Source organism: Solanum dulcamara, chromosome 6 (assembly GCF_947179165.1).
Source record: "Solanum dulcamara chromosome 6, daSolDulc1.2, whole genome shotgun sequence".
NCBI classification, from domain to species: domain Eukaryota; kingdom Viridiplantae; phylum Streptophyta; class Magnoliopsida; order Solanales; family Solanaceae; genus Solanum; species Solanum dulcamara.
The window spans coordinates 67502953-67520493 of NC_077242.1; the positions used below are offsets into that span (position 1 = coordinate 67502953).

General features: G+C 35.8%; 1 long non-coding RNA gene across 21 annotated transcripts in view; it reads right to left on the minus strand.

The window, feature by feature from the left end:
• LOC129891290 (uncharacterized) overlaps positions 1-12808 on the minus strand; it is a 29173-nt gene extending 16365 nt beyond the window's left edge. For 11 of the 21 annotated variants that reach the window (XR_008767138.1, XR_008767149.1, XR_008767141.1 and 8 more), the window contains exon 1: positions 9-12801. This is a non-coding gene — a long non-coding RNA (uncharacterized LOC129891290). Of the gene's footprint in view, positions 1-8 lie in introns of all 21 variants that reach the window. The other 10 variants (XR_008767158.1, XR_008767156.1, XR_008767154.1 and 7 more) reach the window with 10 other exon arrangements.
• Positions 12809-17541: the final 4733 nt, after the last annotated feature.

The following is a 17541-nucleotide window of genomic DNA, read 5'->3' on the forward strand; positions in this document are numbered from 1 at the left end:
GTGCTTACCAGATGTACACACACATAAGAGACCTCATTAGTTGGATCATCCCAAAATCTAAGCATCTGGACTAAAAGCTGAAAATGCACTAGTGGAAGAAGTTATCGTAGTTGAAAACTTCCATTTAACAGCACTTCTGACAACGAGGCAATCTCTATGACCAGGGCTGAATCGAAGAGCTAGATACTAATACAAAGCCTGAACTAAGGAAACTTCAAGGCTTAGACAGACAAGGCTGCTCCATGAAAGGAAGACCACACTGATCTTGAAAGAGCCAACGACAGCAAGCACCAAAAGAAGGGAACAGTTGAAGTGCAAGCAGCGTAACCCACGCCTCATAGGAGAGATCACTAGAGATGTCAGACAAAGATTGCAGAACTCCCTTGCCAGTGCCTAGTAACATCCAAATTGCAGTGCAAGCGCAAGCACCAAAATGGCAAAAAACAAGGTGCTCAAGGAAAGGACACACTGAAACTAAACTTTGAAATTACCAAATCTGATCTCCTCAGGGTCACCATGTGGTCTACGAACATGCATCCAAACAACAAAAATCAAGTGGCATGATAAACGTAAGAAAATAGAAGCAGAGAAGATAGCAAGAACACAAAAGTAGAGGAGCTCTTACGGCCATCAGATGATCTAAAACTGTGTTTGGGTACTTCTCAGGTGTCCATCACAATCAGGGATTTCATCATTTGGATCATCCAAGAAAATAAGCATCTAGACTAAAAACTTCAGGGCAGCAGAGTACCAACACATACTAGTGGAAAATATTATCTTGTTGAGAACTTCCACACAACAGTAGTTTTGACAGAGAAAAGGGACCCGCTCATTAGGAAGAAAACTGAGTTGAAGTTCATGCTCTGGAAGACCCAACAGTAACATGCACAAAAAGAATGTAACAGGTAATTGGAAACACATACCACAAAGGAGAGATCACTAGAGATGCCAAATCCTTTTCTTGATGCCTGCTGATATCCAATATCCAGATTGCAGTGTAAGCACCAAAATGGCAAGAAACATGGTCCACAGGGATGCACATCGAAACCAAACTACAAAATTTCCAAATCTTATCCTCTTACTACCACAAAGGAGAGATCACTAGAGATGCCAAATCCTTTTCTTGATGCCTGCTGATATCCAATATCCAGATTGCAGTGCAAGCACCAAAATGGCAAGAAACTATGGTCCACAGGGATGCACATCGAAACCAAACTACAAAATTTCCAAATCTTATCCTCTTACTATCACCATGTGGCCTATAAATATTCATCCAACCAAACTAAATCAACTAGTAGGCTAAACGAAATCGGATAAGGTAAGTAGAGAGAACCCGAGAAGTGGAGGAATGGCATTACAGGGATGGAAAAGATCCACGATTGAGTTAGAATACACTTATAATGTGTTGTCCATAACCATGGAGATCTCATCAGTTGGATCACCAAAGAACATAAGCATCTGCATTAATAAAAAACAAATAACAAATATGCAACAACATACGCACCAGTGAAGCAGTGTTGACAACAAAGAAAGCAACCATTATGATTAGGAAAGAAAACTGAATTGAAGATCTCAATAATAATTAGAAGCATCAACAAAAAACCTCAACACAAATTGACCGACCAAGCTGCACGCTCCATGAAAAGAAGAATCTATGGCGCTGCAAGACCCAGAGGCTGCAAGCACAGAAAAGAATGGAACAGTCTGAGCGCAAATCAGGTGAAGCCCGCACCACCTAGGAATTCACTAGAAATGGCAGAAAAGATTGAGAACCGCCTTCTTTCGAAGCCTGATAATATTCAGATTGTAGTGCAAGCACCAACATGGCCAAGAAACAGGGTGCACAGGAATGCACACTGGACACCAACCTTCAAAATCTTCCACAGATCTTATTCCTCTCAACGGTAACCATACATCCATCATCCAACAAACAAAATCAAACTAGCGTAATACAAGAAAAGGAACAACAACAACAACAACCCAGTGAAATCCCACAACGTGGGGTAAGAAAAGGAAGCAGAGAAGAAAAGCACAGTGAGAACACCAAAAGAGAGGACCATTTTACGAGGCTTTCAAAAGATCCAAAATTGAGTACTTGTCAGATGTCCATCAGACCAAAGCCATCAACCATCAGGAATCTCATCAATTGGATCATTGAAGAAAATAAGCACCTGGACTAAAAACTAAAAATGGCAGTAGAATACACAACACACTTAATGAAAAAAAACTGATTTAGTTGAAAATGTCAGAACTCATAAAAGCCTGAACTAAGGAAACCTCGACATAAATGGACGAAAGCCGCCCCTTAAAAAGAATAATTCACTGCTCTGTAATACCCAAAGGCTGACGAAACCCATACCCCATCTAAGAAGGGCACAATCAAGTCCAAAGCTGACGAAACCCATACCATCTATGAAATCACTAGAGATACCATATAGACAAGATTTAAACCCCCCTCTTTTTGTTGAAGCCCTGACCATGATATCCAGATTGCAGATTGCAGTGCAAGGACAAAAGAGACCAAGAGGGTACGAATATACCACACTGGGATATAAACCTTTGAAATCTCCAAATCATAACCTCTATTACTGTCACCATATAGTCTACACATCCATCAAAACAAAAAGAAAAAGTTGAGAAACCAAAAGATGATGGCAGCAAAGAATATATGTAGCTAGAAGACCAGGAATAGAGGAGACTTTATGGTGTTTCAAAAGAACAGACCCAAAATTGGCCAAGTACTTATCAAGTGTCGATATAGGAGACCTCATCAATTGGATCATCGAAGAACATAGTGTCTGGATTAAAAACTTCACGGCAGCAGAACACCAGACACACTGGTGAAAAATATTATCTTAGTCGAGAAACTTCCATACAATAGTAGTTTTAATAAAGGAAAGGGAGCCCGCCGTAAGAGAAGAAAACTGAATCAAGTACCCATAAAAGACTTAAATTAAAGAAACCTCAACACAAACTGACAAACACGGCCGCTCAATAGTTTACTGCCTGTAACCAATGGCTGCAAGAACAGAAAGAAGGGAACAGTTAAGTGCAAATCGACGAACCCCAAACCACACAAGTAATCACTATAGATGCCATAGACGAGACTGAAAACCCCCTTTTGTCGAAGCCCGGGCAGTATCCAGATTGCAGTGCAAGCAACAAAAAAGGCCAAAAGGTGGTAAAGGATTTCCAAATCTGAAAGTCCATAACAGTGTCAACACACGGTCTACACATCCATAACCACCCAAAAAAACTAGACTGATAACCAAGAAAACGGAAGCAAAGAAGATAAGTAGCTAATAGAACAAAAGTAAGAAGTATTTTACACCACGCCCAAACCACATAAGAAATCACTGTAGATGCCACAGACGAGACCGAAAACCCCCTTTTGTCGAAGCCTGGGCAATATCCATATTGCAGTGCAAGCATCAAAAAGACCAAAAGATGGTAAAGGACCACATGTTGGTTAATAACCAAGCTTTGAAATTTCCAAATCTGAACGTCCATAACAGTGTCACCACACGGTCTACACATCGATAACAACCAAAAATACTAGAGTGATAACGAAAAAACAGAAGCAGAGAAGATAAGTAGCTAATAGAACAAAAGTAAGAAGTATTTTACACCACTATCAAAAGATCTAAAATTGGTCAAGTACTTGTCAAGAGTCCATAGTCATAAGAGAGTAACAGAATGTTATTTCCTAATGATGAAACAGAGAAAATCAAAGCACAGTGGAACAGACTCATAATATAAATATATACAAGGGAAAATGATAAAAATGGAAAACCCCTCTATAACCATACGATAAACAATAACAGCCATATGTAAAGTGCAACAGGTGAATGGAGAGCTATACTTGATGATGATTGAAGGAAAATACAGCAGCGCTTTCCAAAACTGTCGAAACTCGGTCTGGGTGGGGCTTCTTTGAAGATCCCCTTTTAACTTGTGCATGGTTCCTAATCGATCACCAGTACAAGAAAACCAAGGGGCAAGGAACAGTTTCTGAAATAATAAATGAATTATAGCTGGTAATAGAACATGACGAGGACGAAGTAACGAAACCATTATTGACAGATGTGAAGTGACATCTGGCTGAACAAATTATCTGTTACTGACATTTTAGGTGATATTTTAGGAAACATACCATCTGCGAAGTGACATCAATATAGCAAGAACGCGGATAATGACAAAAAGTTACCTATAATCAATGGCAATTTCAACCCTATAAGAAAATTAGTACAAAACTCAGAAGAACATGACTCATTGAAAAACTTCCCAACTTGCGCAATGATCTGATATGTAATGGATTTACAAGGGTATCTCATGAGAAGATCTTTTACGCACAAAAAAAGTAGCTACTTTGTGATATAAATACATAAAGAGTGTACATGACCTGTTCCACAAAAAGATGAGCCATGTTTGTTACTTGATCTGTTCTAGATTTCTATGAATTGCCATGTTCAAACCTTGGAAACAGTCTTTGGCAGAAATGCAAGGTAGAGTTGCGTACAATAGACCCTTGTGGTCGGAGCCTTCCCCGAACTCTGAGTATAGCGGGAGCTTTAGTGCACCGAGCCACCCTTACATAAAAGCTAACAGTCTGAAGCAACTCAATACATATCCAGATTGCAGTGCAAGTACCAAAAGGACCAAGATGGTGCAGAGATACCGTACTGGATATCAACCTTTGAAATCTCCATATCTTAACCTCTATTACTGCCACCATATAGTCTACACATCCATCCAATCCCCCCCCCCCAAAAAAAAAAAAAAAAGTTGTGATAACATTATGGCAACAAAAAATATATGTAGCTAGAAGACGAGAAAGTAGAGGAGACTTTATGGCGCTTCAAAAGAAGAGATCCAGAATTGGCCAAGTACTTATTCAAGTGTCCATAGCCATAGGAGGCCTCATCAATTGGATCATCGAACAAGACAGAGTCTGGATTAAGAATTTCACGTCAGCAGAACACCCCACACACTAGAAAAAATATTATCTTAGTCGAGCAACTTCCATACAACAGTAGTTTTTATAAAGGAAAGGCAGACATAAGAGAAGAAAATTGAATCAAAAATCTCGATACCCATAAAAGACGCAAAACTAAAGAAACCTAAACACAAATGGACAAACACGGCCGCTGAATAACTCACTACCTGGTACCAATGGCTGCAAAATCTGACGAACCCAAACCACTTAAGTAATCACTAGAGATGCCATAGACAAGACTAGAAACCCCCTTTCGTCAAAGCCCAGACAATTTCCAGATCGCAGTGCAAAGCACCAAAAAGACCAAAAGGTGGCAGAGGATCACATGTTGGTTAATCACGCTTTAAAATTTCCAAATCTGAACGTCCATAACAGTGTCATCACATGGTCTAAACATCCATCAAACAAAAAAACCGAGTGTGAACAAAAAAATATATAAAAGCAGAGAATATAAGTGAGTAGCTAGAAGAATAAAAGTAAAGTATTCTACTCCACTATCAAATGATCTTAGAATTGGCCGAGTACCTATAAAGTGTCCATAGTCATAGGAGACCTCATCAATTGGATCATCAAAGAACATAAGCCTCTGGACTAAGAACATCATGGCAGCACAATACAACACACCGGAGAAAATAATCCCCTAGTCGAGAAACTTCCATACAACAGCAGTTTTGACAAAGACAAAGGAACCACTAGGGCTGAAAACCAAATCTAAATCTTGATACTCAAAAAAAAAAAAATCCACACAAATGGACAAACACAGCCGCTCCGTGAAAAGAATAATTCACTACCCAGATAGCTGCAAGAACATAAAGAAGGGAACAGTTAAGAGCAAATCTGATGAACCCCAAACCACTTGAGTAATCACTAGAGATGCCAGGATGAGACTGAAAACCCCCTTTTGTCGAGTGCAGACAATATCCAGATTGCAGTCCAAGGCACCAAAGAGACCAAAGCATGGTAAAGGATCACATGTTGATTAACCAAGCTTTGGAATTTCTAAATCTGAACGTCCTTCACAGAGTCACCACATGGCCTACACATCCATACAAGCAAAAAAACTAGTGCGATAATAAAAAAAAATGGAAGCAGAGAAGATAAGTAGCTAAAAGAACAAAAGTAAAGAAGTATTTTACGCCACTATCAAAAAATCTAAAATTGGTCACGTACTTGTCAGTAAGAGACCTCATTACCACAAGCGACCTCATCAGCGTCTGGACTAAGAACTTCATGGAAGCAGAATACAACACACATTGGTGAAAATAAGCCCCTAATTGAGAAACTTCCATACAACAGTAGTTATGAAAAAGACAAATTGAGTCATTAGGGAAGAAAACAGAATTGAAAATTATCTGTTCTCGTAAAAGACTGAACTAACAGAACCTCAACACATGTGGACAAATATGAGAATTCCTAAGAACCTGAATGATGCCTGAAATCATAGTTGGATCCCTCTTCACCAAGATGTTGTTTCCTAATGATGCTACAGAGAAAATCAAAGCAAGTGGAACACACCCATAAATATATACAAGGGAAAATGATAAAATGGAAAAAACCCCTCCATAACCATATGATATCTAAAGTATAACAGCCATATGTAAAGTGCAACAAGTGAATCACTATACTTGATGAATGATGGCAAAGACAACAGCATTTTTCAAGGAGCAAGGGACAATTTCTGAAATAAGGAACGAATTATAGCTGGTAATAGAACATGATAAGAACGAAGTAACGAAACCATCAGAGAGAATCTGTGAAGTGACATTTGGCTGAACGAATTATATGTTTAGTGACCTTTCAGGTAAACATTTTAGGAAACATACCATCTGTGAAGTGACATTTGACTCAACATACATCAACGATATAGCAAGAACACAGAGAATGAACAACAGTTGCCTATAATCAATGGCAATTCAAACCGTATTAAGAAAATTAGAACAAAGCTCAGAAGAGTATTTAGAAGAACAAGATTCATTGAAAAACTTCTCAGCTTGCACAATGATATAATATGTAATGGATTTACAAGGGTACCTCATGATAAGATCTTTTACCCAGAAAAAAATAGTTACCTTTGTGGTATAAATACATAAAGATGAGTCAAGTTTTTTACTTTATCTGTTCAAGATTCTCTGAATTGCTCTCTTTGTCGTAAAGACTCTTCAAATGGCAATGTTTTATGGAGAAAAAAAGTAATCAAATAATGTTGGTGCTGTATTAATGGGCGACAGTTTGTTGATACAAGAAGGAAGTTCTGTAAAAGCAACGGGAAGAATTGCTCTACTCCATCCGACTAGTTCTGGGTTCGAATCCCGGGCAACTCACTATCATATCGAAATTCTAGCTCTCTTTTTATATCTAAGTCATAATAGCTAACAGTCTGGAGCAACTCATCAAATGATTTAATATCGTCAAATGATTTAATATCTGAACATAACACATGTTTCGAAGAGAAAAGGATAGGGGAGAGATCTCCAGAACTGAGCGAGTACTTACCAGATTTCCGCACCCATAAGAGACCTCATCAGTTGGATCATCGCAAAACATAAGCATCTGGACTAAAAGCTGAAAATGCACTTGTGGAAAGAGTGATCGCAATTGAAAACATCCGTTCAACAGCACTTCTGAAAACGCGTTAAGGGGACCCCCTATGACAAGGGAATGAAACTGAATCGAAGACCTAGATACTAATACAAAAGCCTGAACTAAGGAAACTTTAACACTAAGACAAACAAGGCTGCTCCATGAAAGGAAGACTTCACTGATTTTGAAAGACCCTGATCTTGAAAGAGCCAATGACAGCAAGCACAAAAAGAAGGGAACAGTTGAAGTGCATGCTGCGAAACCCAAGCCACATAGGAGAGATCACTAGATATAACAGACCAGATTGCATAACTCCCTTGCCAGAGCCTGGTGATATCCAAATTGCAGTGCAAGCACAAATACCAAAATGGTAAGAAAGAGGGTGCGCAGAAGGGAAGGACACACAGAAACCAAACTTCAAAATTACCAAATACAATCCCCTCACGGTCACCATGTGGTCAACAAACATGCATCCAAACAAACAAAATCAAGTGGCATGATAAAACATCAGAAAATTGAAGCAGAGAAGATAAGTAACAAGAACACCAAAGTATAAGACTTTTACGGCCATAAGAAGATCTAAAATTGAGTTTGGGTACTTCCCAGGTGTCCATGGCAATCAGGGATCTCATCATTTAGACCATCCATGAAAACAAGCATCTAGACTAAAACCTTTATGGCTGCAGAGTACAACACACAAGTGGAAAGTATTATCATTGTTGAGAACTTCCACACGACATTAGTTTTGACAAAGAGAAAAGGGACCCGCTGATTAGGAAGAAAACTGAATAGAAGTTCATGCTCTGGAAAGACCCAACGGTTACAAAAAGAACGTAACAGGAAAGTGGAAACCATACCACGAAGGAGAGATCACTAGAGATACCAAACAAGATAAGATTGCAAAGCGCCGTTCTTGATGCCTGGTGATATCCAATATCCAAATTGCAGTGCAAGCACCAAAATGGCAAGAAACATGGTCCACAGGGATGCACACTGAAATCAAACTATAAAATATCCAAATCTTATCCACCTACCACCACCATATGGCCTAAAAAAATTCATCCAACCACACTAAATCAACTGGTAGGCTAAATGAAATCAGAGAATGTAAGTAGTGAGAATACGAAAAGTAGAGGAGTTTGTTCCAGGGCCATCAAAAGATCCACGATTGAGTTTGGCTACACTTATCATGTGTTGTCCATGACCATGGAGATCTCATCAGTTGGATCACCAAAGAACATAAGCATCTGGATTAATAAAAAACAAATATGGCGATAAAATACACACTAGTGAAGCAATGTTGACAAGGGAGACGGGAACCATTCTGATTAGGGAAGAAAACTGAATTGAAGATCTCAAAAGCATCAACCAAGAAACCTGAACATAAAATTGACAGACCAGGCTGCTTCATGAGAAGAAGAATCTATGACTATAAGACCCAATGGCTGCAAGAACAGAAAGTGTGGAACAGCAAGTGCAAAGTTGTTGAAGCTCATACCACCTAGGAATTCACTACAAATGCTAGACAAGATTGAGAACCGCCTTCTTTCGAAGGATAATCTCCAGACTGTAGTGAAACACCAATAACCAAGAAACAGGTGCACGAGAATGCACAGTGGACACCAACCTTCAAAATCTTCCAAGTCTCATTCCTCTCAACTGTCACCATACATCCATCCAACAAACAAAATCAAGCTAGTGTAGTAGCAGAGAAGATGAGCAGCAAGAACACCAAAAGATAGGACCATTTTACGAGGCTTTCAAAAGATCCAAAATTGAGTACTTGTCAGGTGTCCATTAGACCATAACAATCAAACATCCGGAATCTCATCATTGGATCATTGAAGAAAATAAGTATCTGGACTGAACACAAAAAATGCCAGTAGAATACAACACATACTAATTGAAAAAAAAACTAATTTAGTTGAAAGTATCAAAAAAACTCATAAAAGCCTGAACAATGGAAACCTCATTATAAATGGATAAAGAAAGTCGCTCCATGAAAAGAATAATTCACTGCTCTCAGACCCAATGGCTGCAAGCACAAAAAGAAGGGTACAATCAAGTCCAAAGCTGACGAAACCCATACCATCTAACAAATCACTAGAAATGCCATATAGACAAGACTTAAAAAAGGAACAGCCTCAAGCTGGTGGCCCCCAGCCCAAGAAGCTGCTGCTGAGCCCATAGAGACTGGAGCCCCTTTTGTTGAAGCCCCGACCAATATATCCAGATTACAGTGCAAGAACCAAAAGGACCAAGAGGGCACAGAGATACCATACTGGATATCAACCTTTGAAATCTCCAAAATCTTAACCTCTATTACTGTCACCATACTGGATATCAACCTTTGAAATCTCCAAAATCTTAACCTCTATTACTGTCACCATATAGTCTACACATCCATCCAAATAAAACCAAATAAACAAGTTGTGATAACCAAAAGAAGATGGCAGCAAAAACTATATGTAGCTAGAAGACGAGAAAGTAGAGGAGACTTTATTGCGCTTCAAAACAAAAGATCCAGAATTGGCGAGTACTTATCAAGTGTCCATAGCCATAGGAGACCTCATCAATTGAATCATCAAAGAATATAATGACTGGATTAAAAATTTCACGGCAGCAGAACACCCCACACACTGGTGAAAAATATTGTCTTAGTTGACACACTGGTGAAAAATAGTCTTAATTGAGAAACTTCCATACAAAAGTAGATTTTTTTATAACAGAAAGGGATTCATAAGAGAAGAAAACTGAATCAAAAATCTCAAAACTCATAAAAGACTTGAATTAAAGAAACCTCAACACAGACAGACACACGGCCGATCAATGAAAAGAATAGTTCACTGCCTGTAAACGAACCCCAACTCACTAGCGATGCCATAGACCGTCAAAGCCCGCACCGCACAATATCCAGATTGCAGTCAAGCACCAAAAAGACCAAAAAAGGTGGCAGAGGATCACATGTTGGTTAATCATGCTTTAAAATTTCCAAATCTGAACGTGCATAACACTGTCACCACATGATCTAAACATCCATCAAACCAGAAAAAACTAGTGTAATAAAGAAAAAAATATCAAAGCAGAGAAGATAAGTGAGTAGCTAGAAGAATTAAGAGTAGAAGTATTTTACACCACTATCAAATAATCTAGAATTGGCCGAGTACTTAAGCGTCCAGAGAAGATAAGTGAGTAGCTAGAAGAATTAAGAGTAGAAGTATTTTACACCACTATCAAATAATCTAGAATTGGCCCAGTACTTAAGCGTCCATAGCCATAGGAGACCTCATTAATTAGATCATCGAAGAACACAAGTGTCGGGACTAAAAACTTCATGGCAACAAAATAACCACACCCCGGTGAAAAATAATGTCCTAGTTGTGAAACTTCCATACAACAGTTTTGACAAAGACAAAGGAGCCATTAGGGAAGAAAACTGAATCGAAAATCTCGATACTCATAAAAGAAAGAAACCTCAACACAAAAGGACAAACACCGCTCCATGAAAAGAATAGTATAATTCACTGCCCTGTATAACCAATAGCTGCAAGAACAGAAAGAAGGGAACAGTCAAGAGCAAATCTGAAGAACCCCAAACCACTAGATATGCCATAGACGAAACTGAAAACCCCCTTTTGTCAAAACCCCGGGCAATATCCAGATAGCAGTGCAAGCATCAAAAAGACCAAAAGGTGGCAAATGGCCACATGTTCATTAACCAAACTTTGAAATTTCCAAATCTGAACGGCCGTAACAATGTCACCAAACCAAGAAAAGACTTAGTGTTATAACGAAAAAAATAGAAGCAGAGGAAGATAAGTAGCTAAAAGAACAAAAGTAGAGAAGTATTTTATGCCACAATCAAAAGATCTAGCATTGGTCAAGTACTTATCAGGTATCCATAGCCATAAGAGAGTAAGAGACCTCATCACCATAAGAGACCTCATCAATTGGATCATCAAAGAACATACGCGTCTGAACCAAGAACTTCATGGAAGCGGAACAAAGAAGGGAACAGTTAAAGTTCAAAGCTGACAAAACCCATATCACCTAAGAAATCACAAGAGATGCAAGAGACAAGATTGAGAACCCCCATTTTGGTCGAAGCCTAACAATATCATCTTGGAGTGCAAGCACCAAAAAGACCAAGAAACAAGGTGCACAGCAATGCATACTGGATACAAGCAGTTAAAGTTTCCAAAACTGATCCCCTATTACTGTCACCATGTGGCCTAAACATTCATTCAACAATTAACAACAAAATTAAGACTTGACTTTTGACTTTATCCGGTGCCCATAACACCATAAAAGACACCAGGATCATCAAAGAACACAAACATTTGAACTAACAACTAAAACTGGCAGTAGAACACACTACACACACTTGTGAAAAGAAATATCATAGCTGAGAACTTCCATATCGTACCAGTTTTGAACAAAGCTTTGAGAAACTGAAAAATCCAATACCTATAGTTACAGACCTGGGAACAGCTGCATCTTTCCCGACCACAAACACCGAAGCAAGGTAAAACCACTTGTTCCTGTAGAACCACTTGCACCTAGATGCCCAAACCAAATAACAAGGTAAAAGAAGTTTATGCGAGGAGACACATGATTAGCATCAAAACTAACATTAAATATGGAAGTCAAGATATCAAATCCAAACTAATAGCTCCACTAGAATAGAAGATCCGGGGAGCCAAATTTCCAATTCCTCATATTCTGATTCAACAAACAATGTACACCAACACACCAATTCTCACAACAAAAACCTCAGATTAACAAGGTAACAGCAAGCGTAGAAGGAGAATCATTCTCCTATCATCATTACCCATACCTGATCAAGCAAACAACGGTAACGAATCAATAAATTAGCAAAAAAAAACCAGAATTAATTGCGAACTGAGCAGGTCGAGAACTCCCAGAATCCTACACGCTCCCCAAATATTCTGAGATGGCCAAGAAATCAAAAACCAAACCGATCGCTCCCCACAGAGAATCATATACAATAATTACCCATAATATCTTCATCAACAATAATCACTCATATCTTGATCAAACAATACTACCTATTATCCTTATCAACAATAATTACCCAGTATCTTGATCAACAATAATTACCCAGATCAACAATAACAATAAGGCACAATAATTACCCATATCAACAATCAAACACTGCATGTATCAATGAAAGAACACTAAAACATAGGAAAGAGGAGATGCAAGCAGAACAAACCGGGATAGAAAGATTGGCTTCCTAGCAAGTCTACTTATAGGGTTGAGGGGGTTAGGACGGACGGCTATGATTAAGTGGTGAGGAGGATAAGAACGTTGCGCGAATGTATTTGGACCAAGAATATTTCAAAGGCGGTGAAGTTGGGTCGGTGTCTTTATTATTATTATTAGTAGTAGTATTATTATTGTCAGTTTAGAGTACATGTTTTGTACGTGTGTATCATATTATTTAATAAAAAAATTATATAATATGAATAAATTATTACTTGAGTAACTCATATATTGAGTACACACTTTTAAAAAAATTACGTAAATATTACTAAGCAATATATTTGAGTTACAAAATAAATCTTAAGGAAAAAGTTTAAGTTTCTAAAAATGAATTAATAAAAATTATATATATATATATATATAATAAATAAATTTTATTCCTCGACTAATTTTTTATCTATGGACTATTTTTTTATTTTGTAGGTTCTATATTTTTTCCAAAAATTTATATATTATTATTGTTCATATATAAATTACTCTTATCATATATTTTAGGACTTGTTAATTTTTAAAAAATACTTTTTCTTACCATATTATTTAGGATTTCTTAATTTTAAAATATATTTTCTCTTACCATATATTTTAGGACTTTTTAAAATATATCTTCCTAATTAAATATTATAAAATACGATTACGATAATTTGAGAAAATTATGAAAAGACGATTATCTGAAGCAGAATCTTTTAATGAAGGGCAAAAATTTCTATCAATGACCGAAGATTGTAGACAATTTACCTATCATTTATATTTTTCCAACATAAGAAATTATATAATAATTATAGGCAAAATATTGATGTCATTTATATTTTTTCAACATTAGAAATTATATAACAAGATATTAATCTCCAATAAAATAACTACAGCGTAAGAATTACTACATAAATTTATGAATTGTATAAATAAATAAATAAACATACCTGTAGAAGAAGTACAAGAAGGGCGGGCGAAGAATCTAAACAAAAAAAATTCTACCAGAGAAGAGACATTTACCTAACCACAATAAAGGTGGAAATAGGAAGAGAGGTGTTGATGGAGTACAATACAAGTATACAACGTTAATTAATGATATTCCTTAATTAGTTTATTCTTTGTATATATGCATATATATAAAAGAGTCCTAACCCTAATGTGAATCCTAAACCTAAACCTAAATCTAGAAAAAAAGAAGGCGTACTTAATAAAAACAGAAAGAAATCATTAGTGTTTACAATTACAATTTTATCCAACTTAAATAAATAAAAAATAATTGAAGGAAAATAGTGAATAGATGATTTTGTCTAAAACTGGTTCTTTAAAGAATGGAAAAAGTTCAAACAACATTATTAAAATTTTCATGATTTTAATATAGCATATATATATATATATATATATATATATATATATATATATATTAAAGAAAAATTTAACAATATGCACGTACAAGGATCCAAGTTTTAAGAAAATAATTATACAATTATTTTTATCTGATGTCAATATTCTTGATGCAACTTATATGTTTATCCTATAGAATTTATTTTAAATTATTATCTACTCTAAATCCTAGATGTAAATTATATGATATATCTAATCAGACTATATTAGTCGAAACTAATTTTACAAAGTCCAAAGTCACCACTAGGAGACCCATTAAATGGGAAGAAATTAATTTTTCAACCACATGGACTTTAGATTTGGTTATAGCCCCAAATCAAATTACTAATAATTTGACTAATAGTGAGTATTCTCACATTACCCAAAATCCTGATGGAAAGATATGTATCCAATTTAATGTTAATAAACCTATTGATTGCAAGTTGAATAAGCTATGACCCTCTTTAGATCATTCTGTAATATTTCAGTGGTTGCCGCAAGAAATGACGTCGATGTATAAATCTCCCTGTTTATAATAAACAGTCATTTTTGGGGTATCGTTACCTGAAATCCAACATATTTCTCCTATCAATCCAGAAGCATAGGGCTTTATCTCTACATACTCTAAGTGATACTTTGAGTGATAAAATGGTCGAAAGGGTAAAATTTGACCCAGTTACTAATATTGTATAGGCTACTGATAAATTATCCGATTTAGATCCAACTGCATCCGAAATGGATTTTGACCCTAATAAGGGCATTGACAGGAATAAAATTTGAATCATGATGACACACCAAATAGATTTTAGTCCAGGATTCCTAGCACTTCAACATATTCAAAAAGAATTTCATCAAGATAAATGGAGCAAGTTTAAGACTTGGTTTTTTGAGACTTATAGTCAAGATGATTTAAACAATATCTTTCAAGAATTCTATGAATTTTGTGCTTTACATAATCAAATTATGTATTTTGTTCCCTGATTTATAACCATTTATTTGCCTTTGTATGTCAAAGTTTTAGAACAAAAGACTTTTAAAGATGGAAGTGGTAATATCATTAAAGCGATTTACCCTCCTCAAAATTCTTTTATTTTACCTAATAATACAGGTCTCACCTTTTCAGCCGTCCAGAAATTCATTGATAATGATGTTGCTAAAATTAGCATACGAGAAATTAATAATTTGATTACTCAAAATAATTATTTAAGTCTTTATGTTAAAGTTATGGGAGAACATATTAGTTTCCTTGATAATAAACTTGATGAATTAATTTCATTAATTAAAACCATAAGTAAGAGTCAACCATCTAATGTTGCCTCCAAGTCTGAAAGCAAGACAATTCTTCAGACTCCTACTCATATTCAACGTTCCATAGAAGTAAAAAAAATTAAATCTAAGTCTTTAACCGATTTAGAAGCACTTCTTGATAAGAAGCTAACAAATTTAAATGTTAAACCTATTGGTATGATTGCCAACCTTCCAATTGAAGAAGATACTTCTGAACTAAAACAATTTCGCTTTAAAAGTTATCGCAACAAAGCGGATAGACTAAGTCAAAATAACAGATATGCTACTAAACCTTCTATGCTAACTTACTATTACCCAAGCCCTACTTCTCAAGATGTTTTAATTGAGGAAAAAGACTGGATTCAGATTAATATATCATATAGTGGTGATCAAATTTATGAATAGAATGTTGATGGCTTAACTGATAGACAAGTCTCCATTCTTTTATATCGAAATGTTGATGTATGCTACTATTTGTAAATCCACAAATCATAATGAAGATCATACCACTTGTAAAATGATAGTGGCAGAATTTACGGGCCAACTACGAGGTTGGTGGGATAATTTCTTATCAGAAGATGCTCGCACTGTCATTACTACTTCAATAAAAAAAGAAGTAACTATAGATGCAATTGTTTTTGAAGAAGGAACGTCTCAAAGACCTGTCGAAAATATTCTACAAGACGCAGTTTATACACTATTTTAATCATTTTAGAACATTTTAATGGTAGATTTATCAATCACAATGAAACTCTTAGAACTCTTCTAAATGGACTTCGTTGTAGACATTTAGGAGAATTTAGGTGGTATAAAGACACCTTTTTAAGTCGAGTAATGAACTTACCTGAAAGTAATATTAATCATTGGAAGACCAAATTTATTGATGGACTTCCCCCTTTATTTGCAGAAAGAGTTCGAAAAACTCTTAGAGGAACTCATTCTGTTATTCCCTATGATGTTTTTACTTGTGGTCAATATGGGCATATTACTCCCAATTGTAAACTTCAAAAACTTAAGAGTCTAAAACTTGATGAAAATGTTCATGATAAAGTTTATGGCTTATTATACACTTCTGGTTCAAAATCAGATTATTACTCTGAGTCAGAATTTAGATCTGAAAACTCTGCAAGTGAAGTTGACTTATTGATTGTTCTGATAAAGAAAATGATAATTCATCTAATTGTGGTATTAATTGCACAGATAATAACTGTCCGTGTAAAATTGACGAATTTTATAAACTTCAGTCTCAATTTCAAGATTTGAATGTCAATACCATTACTTCTGAAAATGTTATTGAACTACTAAAAGAAATTTCTGATGAAAATATGAGGAGCAAAATTATTAACATGGCTTCAGCAACCAGCTCACAGTCTAATAAAATTGCTAAATCTTTTAAATCAAAAATTGATCTTGATTCTAAACCTTATTCTTTAACAGAAGTTCTTGCTCATCTTGATACAAAGACTGATGTTGTAGTAAGAGATACTTCTTTAGATGATTTAAAAGCCTAAGTTGAAAAACTAAAAAAGGAGATTAAATCTCTTTGACAAATTCAGATGATTCATGATCATAGAATTTCTCAATTAAAAAATACTGATAAAAAGGATGATTCAGAGTTATCCCTCCCTACTGATAAAAGGGAAAGGTAAGGTTGATGTCTTAACCCGAGAAGAAGAAATTGGTGAACCTTCTTCTAAATAAAATTCATTTTTAGGAATGTTACAGATTGTAACTGCTCATCATTTGTACATGAAATGCACCATTTTAATTAATAATGAATTTACTATCACTAACACTGCCATGATTGATAGCGGGACAGATGTTAGTTGTATTAAAAAAGGATTAATTCCTTCAAGATATTTTTAAAAAACTACTCATGAGGTTAAGTAAGCATCTGGGCATACTTTAGATATAAAGTATAAATTATCTTGTTGACACTCAATTTTGACCCTCCACAACGCAAATTAGCTATCGAGTTTCTTTGAATTTTGAATATTTTTGAAATAATTAGCTTTTATAAAAACAAAGATATTTTCATGTTA